Source organism: Microcebus murinus, chromosome 6, assembly GCF_040939455.1.
Source record: "Microcebus murinus isolate Inina chromosome 6, M.murinus_Inina_mat1.0, whole genome shotgun sequence".
Taxonomy (NCBI): Eukaryota; Metazoa; Chordata; class Mammalia; order Primates; family Cheirogaleidae; genus Microcebus; species Microcebus murinus.
In genome coordinates this window covers 38,635,033-38,653,651 of record NC_134109.1, presented here as the reverse complement: position 1 = coordinate 38,653,651, position 18,619 = coordinate 38,635,033, and positions in this window count along the sequence as shown.

The following is an 18,619-nucleotide window of genomic DNA, read 5'->3' as shown; positions in this document are numbered from 1 at the left end:
GTTCATTTTCTGTTGCTTACAACAGAAAACCTGACACTGGGTAATTTATAAAGAAAAGCAATTTATTTCTTTCAGTTATGGTGGCTGAGAAGTACAAGGTCGAGGGGCCGAGGGTATCTGGTGAAGGCATTCTTGCTGGTGGGGACTCTCTGCAGAGTCCCAATGAGTCACAGGACATCACATGAGAGGGGTCTAAATATGTTCGTTCTGGTCTCTCTTCCTCTTCTTATAAAGCCACCAGTCCCATTCCCACAACAATCCATTAATCCACAAATGAATTAATCCATTCATGAGGGCAAAGTCTTCATGACCCAATCACCTCTTAAAGGCCCTACCTGTCAATACTGCCACACTGGGGATTAGGTTTCAGCATGAGTTTTGGAGGGGATAAACATTCAAACCATAGCAAGGGGACATTATATCTCTATTTTACAAGGCTGCCTACCTCACACACCTCTTTGAAAAGGTAGTCTGAAACAAAAGGCAGTCAGAGTCTCTGCTTGTGAGGTGTGTAGGAATGTGAGAGACCCATGGAGAATTGCCTGCCAACAGTAGGCAATTCTCAAATATTCCCAAGTGTTAATATTTTAGCAGCTAATAAGAATTGTTAATTAAACCCTTGACATTCTTATGATCAATAGAGTAGATCATCAAAACTGGAATCCCATGAGATTTAAAGTGATTGTTTTGTTTTTAAAATATGGCCTGCAAATATTTTTACTTTTCCTGATTTGGTCCTTGAAAAGAAAAGTTATTCATGACTGATCGGAAGCATCTACTTTTCATTTTAAGTTTTACTTCTGCCCAACTAGTTTCTGAGACCTCATGTATTTAGGGGCAGTGCTTTTGAGTTTCTTTGCATCAGCCATCCCACTGGCTATTTATTTAACACCAATCCCACTGCACTGCATACATGGTCCTTCATGATGTATGCTCTGCCTTAGCCTAATTACTGGAAGCTCACCACACATGACCTGACCTGTTCTTTCAGACCTCCATGCCTTTGTGTGTGCTGTCCCCTCTCCTGGAAAGCATGTCCCATCTGTTCTGTGAAGGCAAACTCCTCTCTTACTTCTACTTGTCCTTTGAAACCAGACTCATGTTTTGCTCCTCTGTGGAACATTCCCTGTGTCTCCTAAGAGAAATTATTCCTTTGTGACTTTTGTTCATTTCTATGATAGCCCTTCCTGCATTGTATTTCAGTTATCTATTTACATAATGATCTTCCCTATAGTCAATGTGAGGGCAGGAACCATATCCCCATATTCCTAGTGTAAAACATAATAGATATTCAAGAAATTTTTCTCTTTGAATGAATCAGTACATTAGTCAGATTTCCTAGTTATTAATACAAGTAACTGAAGTATACTCTAATGGTCTCAAGAAAAAATGAAGGATTTACTGGACAGCTACTGGGGACAGATCAACAAAGGGCTAGAAGGTCAAGTTTGGAAAATGGGCAGATGAAAGGGAGCTCAAGATGCTAATCAGCAGGGACAAATATTATAAATTCTCATTGCCACTGATATCCTTGCATCCTTCCCATGAGATCTTCAGGCTGGGGAGAGTGTCCCATTGCGTGAGCCTGTATCACATGCACACCTCTGGCTGCTCACTCATGGACAGGCTGGGATGAGGCTGACCTATTCCTTTCAGCTTGCAAGGCTGGGAGGTGGGGGGCAGGCACTGCTTCCCACCAAGATTACACACAACAGGGAAAACCAATTCCCTGAAAGGAAACCAGGATACCAGCAGAATGAAAATGAGATGTGTCTAACCCCCTAAAATGACCAGTGTCTACTACTATAAGTGAAACTTTGCAGGAAAGGAGACTATATGATTTAAAAACCAATTTAACATTCGATGGTTTGGTTACCAGCAAAATCACTCATGACATTTAGCACCTTTCTTTATTTTCCTTGATGAACTCAGAACTCTTGCATAGATTTAATAATGTGTTATGTACCCCCTGGGTATCTGATTTACTGACTTGAGCTGAATGACTGGACTCTACAAAAAAAAAAAAAAAAAGCTTGCAAACTTTGCCTATGGTTTTCCAGACACAGAGGAACTAAGCTCTTTTGCTCCCTGGAGAAGGTAAAAATTCTAAAATGAAGTGCCCTCTGCTCTGGTTTCTGCTTTTCAGCATTTCTCTTCTGTTTTCACATACTTTTGCTGCTTTAAAATTAAATCTAAGAAACTCATTCCATATTTTTCATCATCTGCTTTTGAAAGTGAATGTTACGGATTTATGGTTTAGGGTTCTTTGATGTTAGAGCAGCAAACTATGCTTGCTTCACTTGTTTTTGTTTCATTTTTTTTTTTTTACATTTATGAGGCTTTGATAATTTGATTTATTAAAACATCACAGCCAATGTAGGGGAACTGACACCATTTGCATTGTTGGAAAGCGTCATGAAACATCAGGCGCTAGTTCCCCATGGAGAGCTTAGGTCTTATTATTATATCTACCCCCTCCCATCTGGTCTTCAGGGAAGTTTGGCATTAAGTAAAATCTTAAGCTACACCCTAAGAATATTCATTCCTAGAACATTTCAGGATTTCTGGATTGGATTCCATCTCCTCTAATTTTGATTTTGCATCTGCCAAGAGGTACAGAATGATCAGCTGGTTTTTCTTATCACAAAACAGAAATGGGCTGGGTGCGGTGGCTCATGCCTGTCATCCCAAGCACTGTGTGAGGCTCAGGCGGGAGGATCACTTGAGCCCAGGAGTTTGAGATCAGCTTGGGCAACATAGTAAGACCCTGTCTCTACAAAAAATAGGAAAATTAGCCGGGTATGGTGGCATGAGCCTGTAGTTTCAGCTACTCAGGAAGCTGAAGCAGGAGGATCACTTAAGCCCAGGAGTTTGAGGTTGCAGAGAGCTATGATGACGCCACTGCATGCTAACCTGGGCAATGGAGAAAGACTCTGTCTCAAAAAAACCCTCTTATTATGACTAATTTATGAATTAAACTTTCTTAGTGATATGTATATATAGGGAAAAAACACAGTATTAATATACATAGGGTTCAATGCTATCCAAGGTTTCAGGCATCTGTTAGGTATCTTGGAACATATTTCCCATGGATAAGGGGGAGTTATTGTATGTTTCTTTACTGAACAAGGCAATAGAAAGGCAATTAGAACTGTCAGAAAATACAAAAAGTATAGTTTAAAAACTGAAGCAACATAATTAATGGGGTGATTTTGAACTGTTGAAGTTCCAAGAGAGAGAATCCATTTAACCTTGGTACTTGGAATATTCTTCTTAGCATGATACAAGTTTAATAACATAAGAATTACAACAGCTTTCTAATGGATTCATTTACATAATAATAATGAACTTTTATCAAAATTCTTGCTAGGTGTCAGGCACTGTGCCAAGTGCTTTAGATAGATTATTTAAACTTCAAATAATCCAATGAGTATAGGTATTATTATCTCTTTTTTGTGCCTTGAGGCACAGGAAGATTGAGTAACTATACCAAGTCCCACAGCTCTTAAGCGGCAGAGCTATTCTAAGCCACATGATTTATCTCTGATATATTGCTTCTAGCTAAGCTATATTATCCAATCAGCAATAAAGGATATTTACACAATCATTACTATACATGCTCTTTTGATCTTTAAAAAGAATTATTCTATAAATAAAGCATGTAAGATTTGCTTATAATTACAAAAGAGAATGCAAACATTATCGACCTTGATCACATAAAAATAGAAATATAGATGGAAGTTAGGGGAAAGAAAGGGGAACAGAAGGAAAAGAACTCTTATTTCCTCATATTTCTCAGTGAAAGAAATATTAAACATCATTGCATCAAAAAAGTTGTATTTCTAAAGATATAAAAATAGCTGCTAGAACTAAAAAATAAAAGTCAGAAGGGGATTTAATATAACTGAGTCGAATTTTTTATTTTTCAAAGCAGTGTTCAATAGATTCTTCTTAAAGTTAATAAGCCAGGAAACAGTATAAAAATGTTATTTGAATTATGTAGATGACTACCAAAAAAAAACAAACACTATAAACAAGTGAAAACCAGTTACCTATGAAAACTGGGCCTGCAGTGGGGATTATGGAGTGAGATTTTTACTCTTTATTTTATACCTTTCCATTTAAATGATTATTTCCATGTGCACGTATTACATTTTATAATAAGAACCATGTCCATACTATTCCCTTCAGTATGTAAACATCTAGGTTTCCATCCCAGAGAAATGCTTATCATGTGCATATACCAGGGGCACTAAGCGAAGTGAGGGGCTTCTTCCAAAGGCTGGAACTACAGCCCCCTAGAGACACTGGGTAAATACCACTAGCTCCAATGGTCTGGGGTTCTTTTGTATCTATCTGAATGGTCATTACATTCCCACTTGCCCCAAAGTTCAGCCCAGAGATGAGAGAAAACAAGGACCCTACTGTTTGAGCTTCTCAATCTGTTTCTCTTTTACATTCACTCCTGGGTGAGAAGGTGTAGGTTCCACTTCCTCTAACAGTCTGTGTCTTACCGTTCTGGTCATGGGGCACAAAAAGCCTCATGGTTTGGCCTTAATGGTAGATGGGGTGCAAAAAGGGAAAACAGCCCACCAAAAGGACTGCACAATATTGGGAAGTATTTGAAAAGTATTATCTCCTTTCTATATATAAATGGATAGGAAATAGTCTGCAAGGATACAGGTCACTTCATAAGCAATTGTCACCTCTGGGGAAAGGAGTGGGAGAGGGGAGATCTTATTCATATAGGACACTTGGTAATTGTGGGTATATTCTTTCCTTCCTTCCTTCCTTCCTTCCCTTTTTCCTTCCTTCCCTTTTTCCTTCCTTCCCTTTTTCCTTCCTTCCCTTTTTCCTTCCTTCCCTTTTTCCTTCCTTCCCTTTTTCCTTCCTTCCTTCCTTCCTTCCTTCCTTCCTTCCTTCCTTCCTTCCTTCCTTCCTTCCTTCCTTCCTTCCTTCCTTCCTTCCTTGTCTTTCTGTCTTTCTGTCTTTCTGTCTTTCTTGTCTCGCTCTGTTGCCCAGGCTAGAGTGAGTGCCGTGGCATCAGCCTAGCTCACAGCAACCTCAAACTTCTGGGTTCAAGCAATCCTGCTGCCTCAGCCTCCCTAGTAGCTGGGACTACAGGCATGTGCCACCATGCCCAGCTAATTTTTTCTCTATATATTAATTGGCCAATTAATTTCTTTCTATTTATAATAGAGATGGGGTCTTGCTCTTGCTCAGGCTGGTTTCGAACTCCTGACCTCGAGCAATCTGCCCACCTCGGCCTCCCAGAGTGTTAGGATTACAGGCGTCAGCCACCGTGCCCGGCTGGTATTTTCTTTTTATTTTTTTGGTGCTGTGGACATTTATTTAGTGCTTTTGTATGTATCAATTTTAGTTATCACAATAGCCCTGTAAAGTTAGTTTTATCCCCACTTTAAAAAAATAATTAATAGACTTTTTAGCAGTTTTAGGTTTACAGAAAAACTAAGTGGAAAGTACAGAGAGTTCCCATATGCTTATCCCTCACACCCTACCCCTCCAATTTCTCCTATTATTAACATCTTGCATTAGCATGGTACGTCAGTTATGACTGATAAGCCAATATTGATATTATACATTATCATGAACCAAAGTCCATAGTTTACATCAGGGCTCATTCTTGGAGTTGTATATTCTATGGGCTTTGACAGATGCATATTGTCATGTGTCTGCAATTACAGCATCATACAGAATAGTTTCACCACCCTAAAACTCCACTGTCCTCCACCTGTTCATCCCTGCCCCAACTGATTTTTCAAAAATCCATGATTCCCACACTTGCCCTGCTAGTTGTTCTGTCTTGCCTGCAAAGTAAAACCCAGTCCCCTGCACCTGTTCCTTCCGTTACTGACTCTGCTTTTTGTGATAATAGTATCACGAGTGGTCTTCAAGCACCTTATATCCTGCCACTACCGCCACTTGTCAGGGGAAAACCCAGACAGGATGAGATCCACATTCCCAGCTGTCCCTGTCTTCCAAGGAAGAGAAACTCTAAACCAGTAGCTAAGGAGTGAAACCAGATACCTCAGGGAAGGGGTGCTGGATGTGAGGTCCCTGGTGGTCTGCAAGAGAGGCGCCAAGTCAGAAGCCCCAAAGTGCTGGGAAAATCAGTACAGAAACGCAGAAAATGCCAGGAAACATCATAGGTGCTGTCGGGGGAGGGGGCTTCAAATAACAGGATTGAAGATTTGTGAGGCACTTTTATTGAAGAGTGATTAGGAGTGGTATGGAGCCCTCCTGCTTCCTGCATAAAATCAAACCCTGACTCCCAAAGTTGGCATGAGGGAGTCTTTTGTGGAGACAGTTCAGAGCAAGGCTGGAAGATATTTCTCTAGGCAGTCTTTTTCAAAACTTTTTTACTGTGACCTACAGTCAGAATATATTTCATATTGGCATCTAGTATACACGTGTGGTCACACACCTGTGCAGACACACACAAACACCTACACTCTTGTAACAGTTTCAGCATCACCTGGGAGCTTGCTAGAAATGCATAATGTGGAGCTTACTTCCTACCTACTAAATCAGAATCTGCATGTTAATTCCCAGGTAATTATGATACATATTAAAGTTTAAGAAGCTCTGTGTCAGGGGACCCCAAGCTAAAGATGAGTAAACCATATATAAGCATATTAGGTAATGTTATTCCATGGAGTTTTTTTCCTTGGAGACTAGAGCCCTTTGTAAATTGTCTAAATACTGTAGCCTTGGGATCCTGACTTCCACCTCCCTCAAGAACCAACCACATAATAATGATAACTTACTTATATTATTACAGCTCTCTGTGTGCCAAGAGCTATTGTAGTGCCTCACTTATACTAACTCCTTTAATCCTAACAACCTTAATAAGGCAAGTTCCATTATTTTGTATTTTATATATGAGAAAATTGAGGTACTGAAAGGTTAAATAACTTTCCCAGGTCACAGAGCTAATAAACTGAGAAATAAAAGATTAAAACTACACAAAAGGAAAGAGCAGGAAGCACATCAGGGATAGAAGATGGTCAACAGATTTCTGCACAATGGAACGCGGGCAGGAGAAGACTGTTGAATGAAAGAGGCAGAGATGGTTGACACCTCACATATTCTTCCCGGAGGGTTACAAAAGTGGCTGGAGCCAGTCTACCTGACAGAGCCACTGAGAGGCTCTATGCTCAGAATCAGCAGGTTTGGCCAAGGGCAGAGTTGGGGAACCCTTTCATGTTGGAAGGCCACATTAATTTAGCTATAATCAAATGATACCACATTCAAGAAAATTCAATTAGATATACTTAAAAATGTACATTATTTTGTAAAAATCTAACTAATGTATTCTTAATAATTTCAAAACATGAAAACTATTTGTTGGCTGGGCGTGGTGGCTCACGCCTATAATCCTAGCTCTCTGGGAGGCCGAGGTGGGCGGATGGTTTGAGCTCAGGAGTTCGAGACCAGCCTGAGCAAGAGCGAGACCCTGTCTCTACTATAAATAGGAAGAAATTAATTGGCCAACTAATATATATAGAAGAAATTAGCCAGGCATGGTGGCACATGCAGCCGAGGAGTTTGAGGTTGCTATGAGCTAGGCTGATGCCATAGCACTCACTCTAGCCTGGGCAATAAAGTGAGACTCTGTCTCAAAAAAAAAAAAAAAAGAAAAGAAAAGAAAACTATTTGTTAATTTTAAAGTCAACTAACCTTTTAATAACTTTGTTGTGTCTGCTTTTTGATGGAAAGCATTTGAATATTTGGTTGCAGCATGGAGGTCCACAGTTTCAGTTGATCCTCTAGGTGGGTATCAGTCACTTGTGACCATAAGGCTGTCTTAATTTGGGTTAGGTAGGAGAATGTAGATTTGCAGCAACAAGTCATTGAAACACAAGAAAGTATTTTTTGGGCATGTTGCAGAAGGCTTGGGTATTCTACTGCATTTTTCCATATTTCAATTGGATCTTTCTTAGCATCAAACAATTACTTTAAAATCTCATCTACTGAGAGCTCAATCAATTCCATCTATAGTTCTTTAGGTGCCTTGGTGATGTCAACTAAGTGAGACTGAAATGCTAATCTGAAAGTGATGTCATTATTCTCAAAGTCAGTTTCATTGTATTTTCCAATTAAGAGGCCTAAAACAAGGCCGGGCGCAGTGGCTCACGCCTGTAATCCTAGCACTCTGGGAGGCCTAGGCGGGCGGATTGCTCAAGGTCAAGAGTTCGAAACCAGCCTGAGCAAAAGTGAGACCCCCCGTCTCTACTATAAATAGAAATTAATTGGCATATATGTGTGTGTGTGTGTGTATATATATATATATATAAAATTAGCTAGACATGGTGGCACATGCCTGTAGTCCCAGCTACTCGGGAGGCTGAGGCAGGAGAATCGCTTGAGCACAGGAGTTTGAGGTTGCTGTGAGCTAGGCTGACGCCACGGCACTCATTCTAGCCTGGGCAACAAAGTGAGACTCTGTCTCAAAACAACAACAAAAAAAAGAGGTCTAAAACAGCTGCATATTCTTCAAATGATTCGCGTATATTATCCTATATTATCCTACTCATTAATGACCTTTGCTAACTGGGGAAAATGTTCGTCTGAAATTTCCTTTCAAAGAACAATGATTTTGAAAAAAGATAGCTTTTTAAGAAATTCTTGAATATATCATATATATACTTAGTTTTACCTTGCAAAGATATATTCAAGTCATTTTGATTTGACATATCACACAGAAAAACTGCATTTCTATAGAAATCTTCTTTCAATAATTTACATTGCTGATTCTGTTCTTCACAACATTTAACTATCTGTTCTCACAGAGATAAAATTTTGGCTAGCACCTGTCAGTGCGATAGTCAACACACTTTAGAATGATACAGCAAATCCACATTGAATACTTCATCATTCAACTGTAGCATGTTAGGAAACAGACGATGCCATGATGCATTTGCAGGAACATAGTTAACAATACTTATAACTTGTTGTAAAATGTCACTTAAAATAATAGCTTTAGCACAGAGATTTTGCTGATAGACAAGATACAATGAAAAGAAATGAGAGTATTATTTTTTAATCTGTGCAATTAACCCTTCATGTTTTCCTATCAGGAAAGGTGCACCATCTGTTCATACACTCACTAAATTTACCAAATTTGGTCCAACTTCATGACATTTATCTTGAAAGTTGTTGAAGATATCTATTCCCATGTTCTGTTTTCAAGAGTGCCCAAATCGAGTAACTCTTCATAGCAAAGAAACCTTTCTGTTATGATCTGAATGAAGTATAATATGTACACCAAGTCAGTAGTATCAGTTGATTGATCCAAATAAATTGAATAATATATTTTTTCCTTTTGAAGTATTTTTCTGTTAAGTTGAAGGCTAATTCATGCTGCCCATCAGTTATGGTTCTCCATGAAAGAGGCAGTTATTTGTACTTTGAAACATTATCAGGGTCTAAGCATCCTACAACTTTGACATGCATTCTTTCACATTTTCTACATCACTGAATGGCTTCTCTTTTTTCCCGAGTATATAAGCTACTCTATAAGTTGCTTCCAGTGGCATTATTTCTAGGTCTTATTGCTGCTTGAAAGAATTATCTTTGCTTTTGCTTTTTGTCTTTTAATTTCTGCAATACAACCTTTCATGCCTCTCCCTCCAATTTAAAATATTTGTGGTCCTTATGAGTGTTATAATGTTGATAAGTATTGAATTTCTTTAATGTTGATATTGTAGTATCACAAAGCAAGTAAATCATCTTATCTTTAGCAGAAACAAGATAATATTGCAATTCCCAATCCTCATTTAAAAATATGTTTTCTGGAGACGGGAAAATGGCGGATTAGGGCTGACCTCTTGACTCTCGGCTCTCGGGGTGAGGGGTGAAGAGGACAGACGACCACATGCGGACCATCTGCACCTACTCTGGAGCAGACTCCCAGGACTGCAAAGAGACACTGGGATATGGAAATCGTGGGCAAAAATTAAAGGTGAACCGAAATTCTTTCACAAAACCCAGGGACTCGGAAGTATAGTGGGGAGGGTGCCTACCCGTGCGCCAGCCACCCCACAGGCTGGCCAGAGGAGGCATCCCTTCTCCCCCACACAGGGAGATGATCCCTCCCGCACTGGTCCCCACGCCCACACAGGCAGGGAACTGCCTGAAGTTGATGGGAGGTGGCAACATGGGCAGACGAGCGGTTTGGAGAGGAGTCTGAAACAGGCAGCATTCGCCCCGCTGAAGCAGTGGGGAGTGCAGGAAGGGTCTGAACCCGGCACCCGTTCCTTAGCCCCGCTGCCCAGCCCCTGCGGCTTGGAGATTCCGTGCGGAGTTGCACGGGAGATGTTCTCCATGCTTTCCCACTGCCCCAAACCAGCTGAATTTTTCCTGCTTCGGGAGAGGACAGCCTGCCGAGCCCACAGCACCGCTGAAGCGGTAGTGGGTGGGGAGAAGGGCTCCCCCGCTCTGCCGCCCAACCCCCGCGGCTTGGAGACTCTGTGTGGAGCCACACGGGAGACGTTCTCCCGGCTTCCCCGGGGCCCAAGGCCAGCTGAACTGTTTCTGCTTCAGGGGACGGCAGCCATTGAGCCCACAGCCCCATTAAAGCGGTAGTGGGTGGGGAGAAGGGCCCAGCTCTCTGCCCGCTCCCCCGCTCTGCCCCCCAACCCCCGAGGCTTGGAGACTCCACGCGGAGCTGCACAGGAGACATTCTCCCAGCTTCCTCAGGGCCCAAGGCCAGCTGAACTGTTCCTGCTTCAGGGGACAGCAGCCTGTCAAGCCCACCGCCCTGTTGAAGTGGTAGTGGGTCGGGAGAAGGGCTCAGTTTTGTGCCTGCTCCTCCGATCCGCCGCCCAGCCCCCGAGGCTTGGAGTCTCCACGCAGAGCCATGTGGGAGGCATTCTCCCAGCTTCCTCAGGGCCCCAAACCAGCTGAACCGTTCCTGCTTCAGGAGAGGACAGCCTGTTGAGCCCACAGTGCCACTGAGGCCGTAGTGGGTAGGGAGAAGGGCCCAGCTCTGTGCCTGCTCCCCCCCCCCCAGCCCCTGCGGCTTAGAGACACCGTGCAGATCAGCTCAGGAGGTGTTTTCTGGGCTTCCCCAGGATCCCAAACCAACTGATCTGTTCCTGCTTCAGGAGAAGGCAGCCTATCAAGCCCACAGCACCTCTGAAGTGGTAGTGGGTAGGGAGAAGGGCCCAGCTCTGCACCCACTCCCCCACCCCGCTACTCTTCTCCCATGGCTCGGAGAAGTTGTGGAGGACCGCGCAGGAGAAGTTTGCCAGGCATCCCTACTACCCTAAACCAGACAAACTCTTCGAGCGGCTGGAGAAGGCACCTCTCTTAACCGCCAGAACCCCACTGAACCAGTAGCAGGAGAATAAAGGGTCCAAACTCTGCAGCCACTTCCTAGCACTGCCACACTGCCCTGAAGCTTGGAGAAGCTGTGGTGGGCAGTGCTGAAGTGTTTCCCTGGCACCTCTTCTACCCTAAACTGGCTGATCTGTTCGGGCCTCCAGTGACGGCAACTTGTTGAGCTCCCAGTGCTCCGCTGAAGCAGAAGCAAGTGGGAGAGGGTCCGAACCCAACAGCCGCTTCCCCTCTCCACCGAGCCACTCCTTAGCGTGAAAACACTGTAGAGGGTGGCCCTGGTAGTAAACTCAGTCTTCTCCCCTGCCCTAACCGGGCAGGTGGCCTTGAAAGCTGAATTTATAAGGGTGGAAAGTTGAGAGTGGTGCTTTGTTCGGCAGCCATCTCACAAGTTTGAACCTGAGGGGTATCTTGCTGCACTCAGTGGTTGCCATTCTGTGCCCAGAGAGTAGAGTCTGTCGTAGCAAGGCAGATAAGCGAAGGAGGCTGCTAGTCCTGAGGACTCGAAGAACCCTTGGGAAAGGTGATACACAAGCAGAACACATCCTCCCCAGGTCTCCCAAGGATCATTCCTTTGGAACCCAAGTACACAGCTTATAATCGACTTCCAGCACTTCTGGTCCTCAACAAAGTATCCATATGAGGAAGAAGCAGCGAAAAACTTCAGGAACCATGAAATATCAGAGAGAAAAGTCACCTCCAAAAGAAAATAATCATTCTCCACCAACAGAGACCAACTTACATGATATGATTAAACTAACAGAGGAAGAATTCCAAATATGGATTGTTAGAAAGCTCAAAGGAATCGAAGAGAAAATAGAATCCCAACATAGAGAAACCACAAGAACAATCCAGAAAATGAATGAAAAATTCTCCAAAGATATAGAAGTAATTCAGAGAAACCAAGCAGAAATTCTAGCAATGAAGGAAACATTCAAGGAACTCCACAAGACAGTGGAAAGCCTCAAAAACAGGATAGATCATGCTGAAGAAAGAATCTCAGGGCTTGAAGATTATACCTACACGCTAAACAAATCAGAGGAAGAAAGGGTACACAGAAACAAGAGACAAGATCAAAGCTTACAGAAAGTATGAGATTATGTAAAAAATTTGAACCTCAGAATGATTGGCATTCCAGAAGGGGAAGAGGAACAATCACAAGGGTTGGAAAACTTATTCTACGGCATACTGGAGGAAAATATGCCGGGCCTAGCTAGAAATCTGGATATCCAAATTCAAGAAGTGCACAGAACTTCTGGGAGACACAATGTGAATAAGCAATCGCCTCGTCATGTGGTTATTAAGTTGACCAAAGTAAATGTAAAAGAAGCAATCCTCCGTACAGCAAGGCGTAGACAACAAATAGCCTACAAAGGAAAGCATATCAGACTAACCGCAGACTTCTCATCTGAAACCTTACAAGCCAGGAGGGAGTGGGTGCCTATCCTTAATCTTCTAAAACAGAACAGAGCCCAACCTAGAATACTTTATCTGGCAAAATTAAGTTTCATCTATGAGGGTGAAATAAAATCCTTCTCAGACAAGCAGTCGCTGAAGGAATATGCAAAGACCAGACCAGCATCACAGGAAATTCTCAGGCCTGCCATCCACAGTGAACAGGGCAATAGACACTACTCAAAATGAAATCCACAAAGAATTAAAGTCTAGATCTCGAACTTCATGATGACTCAATCTCTAAGTCAAAGCAACAGGACTTCACCCATCAATATGAACGGAAATCTTCCTCCAATTTCAATCCTCTCAATAAACGTAAATGGTTTAAACTGTCCTCTGAAGAGACATAGGCTGGCAGAGTGGATAAAAATTCCACAAACCTAGTATTTACTGTCTACAAGAAACACACCTAAACCATAAAGATGCCTCCCGGCTCAAGATCAAGGGATGGAAAACTATCATCCAAGCAAACGGAAGTCAAAAGAAAGCAGGAGTTGCTATATTATTTGCAGACAACATTAGTTGTAAAGTAACAAAAGTTAAAAAGGATAAAGAAGGCCACTTCATAATGGTGAAAGGGAAGATCCAACAAGAAGACCTAGCAATTATTAATATTTATGCTCCCAATGCAGGAGCACCCAATTACATAAAGCAAACCTTGTCAGAGCTAAATACCACCCTAAACAATACTGCCATAGTAGCAGGGGACTTCAATATACCACTAAATGAACTAGATAGATCCTCCAAACAGAAATTAAGTAAAGAAATAAGGGACCTAAACAAAGATATTGAACAAAAAGGTCTGACAGATCTATACAGAATATTTCACCCAAATAAAGTTGAATTTACATTCTTCTCAGCAGCTCATGGATCCTTCTCAAAAATTAATCACATACTAGGCCGTAAAGCAGATCTCAAAAAATTCAAGAAAATAAGAATAATACCCTGTGTCTTCTCTGACCATAGTGGTATAAAATTAGAGTTCAACTCTAACAGAAATACACACCACATCACTAAGTCATGGAAACTAAACAACCTACTGTTGAATGACTATTGGGTCAAGGAAGAAATTCAAAGAGAAATCAAGAATTTCTTCGAACAAAACAACAACGGAGTCACATCTTACCCAAACCTTTGAGATACAGCAAAAGCATATCTGAGAGGAAAACTAATAGCAATAAATGCTCACATCCAAAAAACAGAAAGATTAGACACTGACAACCTAATGAATAGACTCAAGGAATTGGAAAAAGAAGAGCAAACCAGTTCCAATCCTGGCAGAAGAAAAGAGATATCTAAGATCAAAGCTCAACTAAATGAAATGGAGAATAAGAGAACTATATGGAAGATCAACAAAACCAGAAGCTGGTTTTTCAAAAAGATCAACAAAATTGACAGCCCTCTGGCTAGGCTGACAAGAACTCAAAGGGAAAGGACTCTAATAACCTCAATAAGAAATGAAAAAAGAGAGATTACAACAGATTCCACAGAAATACAAAACATTATGTTTGACTACTATAGAAATCTATATGCCCAAAAACTACAGAATGAAGATGAAATAGACAGATTCCTGGAATCACACAACCTCCCTAAGTTCACCCAGGAGGAAAATGAGTTCCTGAACAGACCAATCACAAGCTCAGAAATTGAAGCAGTAATTAAAAACCTCCCCAAATGGAAAAGTCCTGGGCCAGATGGCTACACCCCAGAGTTCTACCAAACATTCAAGGATGAACTCATACCTATACTACAGAAACTATTCCACACCATTGAGAAGGATGGTACCCTTCCTAACTCATTCTACGAAGCCAATATCACCTTGATACCAAGCCAGGAAAGGATGCAACAAAAAAAGGAAATTATAGACCAATATCCCTCATGAATATAGATGCAAAAATCCTAAACAAAATTTTAGCAAATAGAATTCAGCAGCACATCAAAAAAATAATTCACCATGACCAAGTGGGGTTTATTCTTGGCATGCAAGGCTGGTTCAACATATGCAAGTCTATAAATGTAATCCACTTTATAAATAAAGCCAAGAACAAAGACCATATGATTCTGTCAATAGATGCAGAAAAAGCATCTGATAAAGTCCAACATACCTTTATGATAAAAACCCTTAACAAAATAGGCATAGACGGCCCACACCTTAAATTTATCAAATCCATCTATGACAAACCAACAGATAACATCATTCTAAATGGAGAAAAATTGAAATCATTCCTGCTTCGAACTGGAATTAGACAAGGATGCCCACTTTCTCCCCTCCTATTCAACATAGTACTCGAAGTCTTAGCTATAGCAATCAGGCATGAGAGGGGTATTAAGGGCATCCAAGTTGGGTCAGATGAGATCAAACTCTCACTCTTTGCCGATGATATGATATTATATCTAGAAAACCCCATGGACTCATCCAAGAGACTCCTAGATCTGATAAATGAATTCGGTAAAGTTTCAGGGTATAAAATCAATATACACAAATCAGAAGCATTCATATATGCCAAAAAACATCAAGCAGAAACTCAAAAACGCAATACCCTTTACTATAGCTCCAAAGAAAATTAAATATCTAGGAGTATATCTAATGAGAGATACGAAAGATTTATATAAGGAGAACTATGAAACACTAAAAAAAGAAATTGCAGATGATTGAAACAGATGGAAAAATCTACCTTGCTCATGGCTAGGAAGAATCAATATTGTTAAAATGTCAATGTTACCTAAGGTGATCTATAGAATCAATGCAATTCCCATCAAAATACCACCAGCATTCTTTATAGATCTAGAAAAAATAATCCTTCGCTTTGTATGGAACTAGAGAAAACCACGCATAGCCAAAGCAATCTTAAGTAAGAAAAACAAACTGGGAGGGATCAGTCTTCCTGACTTTAAGCTGTACTATAAGGCAATAATAGTAAAATCTGCTTGGTACTGGCACAAGAACAGAAACATCGATATCTGGAATAGATCGGAGATTCCAGAGATCAAACCATCTGTATATGGTAACCTAATCTTTGATAAAGCAGACAAAAATATACTATGGGGAAAAGATTCTCTCTTCAATAAATGGTGCTGGGAAAACTGGTCAACAATATGCAGAAGAGCAAATCAAGACTCCAACCTCTCACCCCTCACAAAAATTCACTCAAGATGGATAACAGACCTAAACCTAAGACATGAAACTTTAAGAATTCTAGAAGAAGATGTTGGTAAAACCCTATCAGATATTGGTCTAGGCAACGAATTTATGAGGAAGATCCCCAAGGCAATCACCCCCACAGCTAAAATAAACAAATAGGATCTGATCAAATTAAAAAGTTTCTGCACTGCCAAGTAAACGATCATTAGAGCAAATAGACAACCCACAAAATGGGAGAAAATATTTGCTCTCTACACTTCCGATAAAGGTCTAATAACAAGAATCTATCTAGAACTTAAAAGAATAAACAAGAAAAAATCAAACAACCCCATCAAGAAATGGGCAATGGAAATGAACAGAAACTTCTCCAAAGAAGACAGAATAATGGCATGCAAACATATAAAAAAATGTTCAACATCTCTAATCATTAGAGAAATGCAAATCAAAACCACAATGAGATACCACCTAACCCCAGTACGAATGGCCTGTCTCAAGAAACCCCAAAACAACAAATGCTGGCGAGGATGCAGAGAGACAGGAACATTCTTACACTGCTGGTAGGACTGCAAATTAGTGGTGCAACCTTTGTGGAAAAGAATTTGGAGATACCGCAAACAACTAGAAATAGAAATACCATTTGACCGAGCAATAGCATTGTTTGGAATCTATCCAAAAGAACATAAGTCACTCTATTATAAAGACATCTGCACCCAAATGTTTATAGCAACACAATTCACTATTGCACGGTCATGGAAACTATCCAAGTGCCCGTCAATTCATGAATGAATAACTAAAATGTGGTATATACTCACAATGGAATATTACTCAATCCTAAGAAACGATAGTGAGCTAGCACCGTTTATGCTATCGTAGATTAAGCTTAAGCCTGTAATACAAAGCGAGACGACACAAGACCTGGAAAATGGGCTACACATCTACTCGCCATCAAATTGGTACTGACAGCCTCAAACTATGGTGTTCAAATAATTGTAGTGTTCAACAGGGATCTGGCGGGGGGTGGGGGGGGGAGATCCACATCTTAAGGATGTGATGAGCATTGTAGGGGGGAAAGGATTACCTCTATCCCTTTTTAAGGAGAGGCAAAGAAACACACTGTAACCAAAATGTCTAAAAAAAATTATTTTTTGTTAATGGGAGGTGAACAGGTGGAAGGGGGGAGAAGGGGAAGGGTATGCACTTTCATGGTGGGTGTAGGGCGCACCACTTGAAGACTGGACATGCTTGAAGCTCTGGCAGAGCGGGGTGGGGGGGCAGGGGCAAGATATGTAACCCTAACAATATTTGTACCCAAGAATTTGGGGGGAAAAATAAATATGTTTTCTTCCTTTAGTGTTCTCTTGGTCTTCTTTGACATGATGTGTTATTAAGCAGACAGAATTAAAAATACTGTTAAATTGTACAACTATTCACAAATTCCACTTCAAACAGAAACATAGTGCATGGCTGTCAAAAGCTGATACCAAGGCCGGGCGTGGTGGCTCACGCCTGTAATCCTCGCACTCTGGGAGGCCGAGGCGGGCGGATTGCTCGAGGTTGGGAGTTCGAAACCATCCTGAGCGAGACCCCGTCTCTACTAAAAATAGAAAGAAATTAATTGACCAACTAAAAATATATATACAAAAAAAAAAAAAATTAGCCGGGCATGGTGGCACATGCCTGTAGTCCCAGCTACTTGGGAGGCTGAGGCAGCAGGATTGCTTGAGCCCAGGAGTTTGAGGTTGCTGTGAGCTACGCTGACGCCACGGCACTCACTCTAGCCAGGGCAACAAAAGTGAGACTCTGTCTCAAAAAAAAAAAAAAAAAAAAAAAAAAAAAGCTGATACCAGATTGGTGTACTCAACCCCATAAACTCTCCCCAACCAGCCTCATGTGGTAGTGGCACCAGTCAGGCAAGCAAAGTTAGAACTAAATCATAAGCATAGCAGCCATCAATTTGGCCCTCATTGTTTACTTATGCACATTAATCTGTGCAATAAACCCTTCATGTTTTCCTATCAGGAAAGGTGCACCATCTGTACATATACTCACTAAACTTACAAATTCAGTCCAACTTCATGACATTTATCTTGAAAGTTGTTGAAGATATTTATTCCCATGTTCTATTTTCAAGAGTGCCCAAAGCAAGTAACCTTTGGCCCTTAATGTTCTAATTGTGCTGGTCAACCTGGGAGGATTATTTTGTTGAAACTTATTGTATTCTTTGGCATTTTAAATGTGTTCATTTTAAAAATAAAAATATAAAAGATGAAAAAAATGTATTAATTAAAATGAAAGGATTTGTTCTGTAAAATGTGGATTCAGTTGAAAAGCTGCACTTAAGGACCTAGAAGGTCACATGTGGCCCAAAGGCTGCAGGTTCCCCACCTCTGGCCAAGGGTCAAGGTGATAACTACGAGTGGACACTAGAAAACTATGCCTATTGGCACACACCTGCAATCCCTCACCTTTCTTGTGTATAAAGCACAGGCAGCTGTCACTTACCAGGGTCAGAAAAATCTTCTAGTTGTGCTCCAAAAATTTGAAATGGTCATCTGAGGGAAAGCTAAGACTTCTAAACTTCTTGTATAGATACTATTCTTCTCATCTGGACATGCCCCCACTCACACAGACACACAGCTTGACAACCAGCTTGATAGCCAG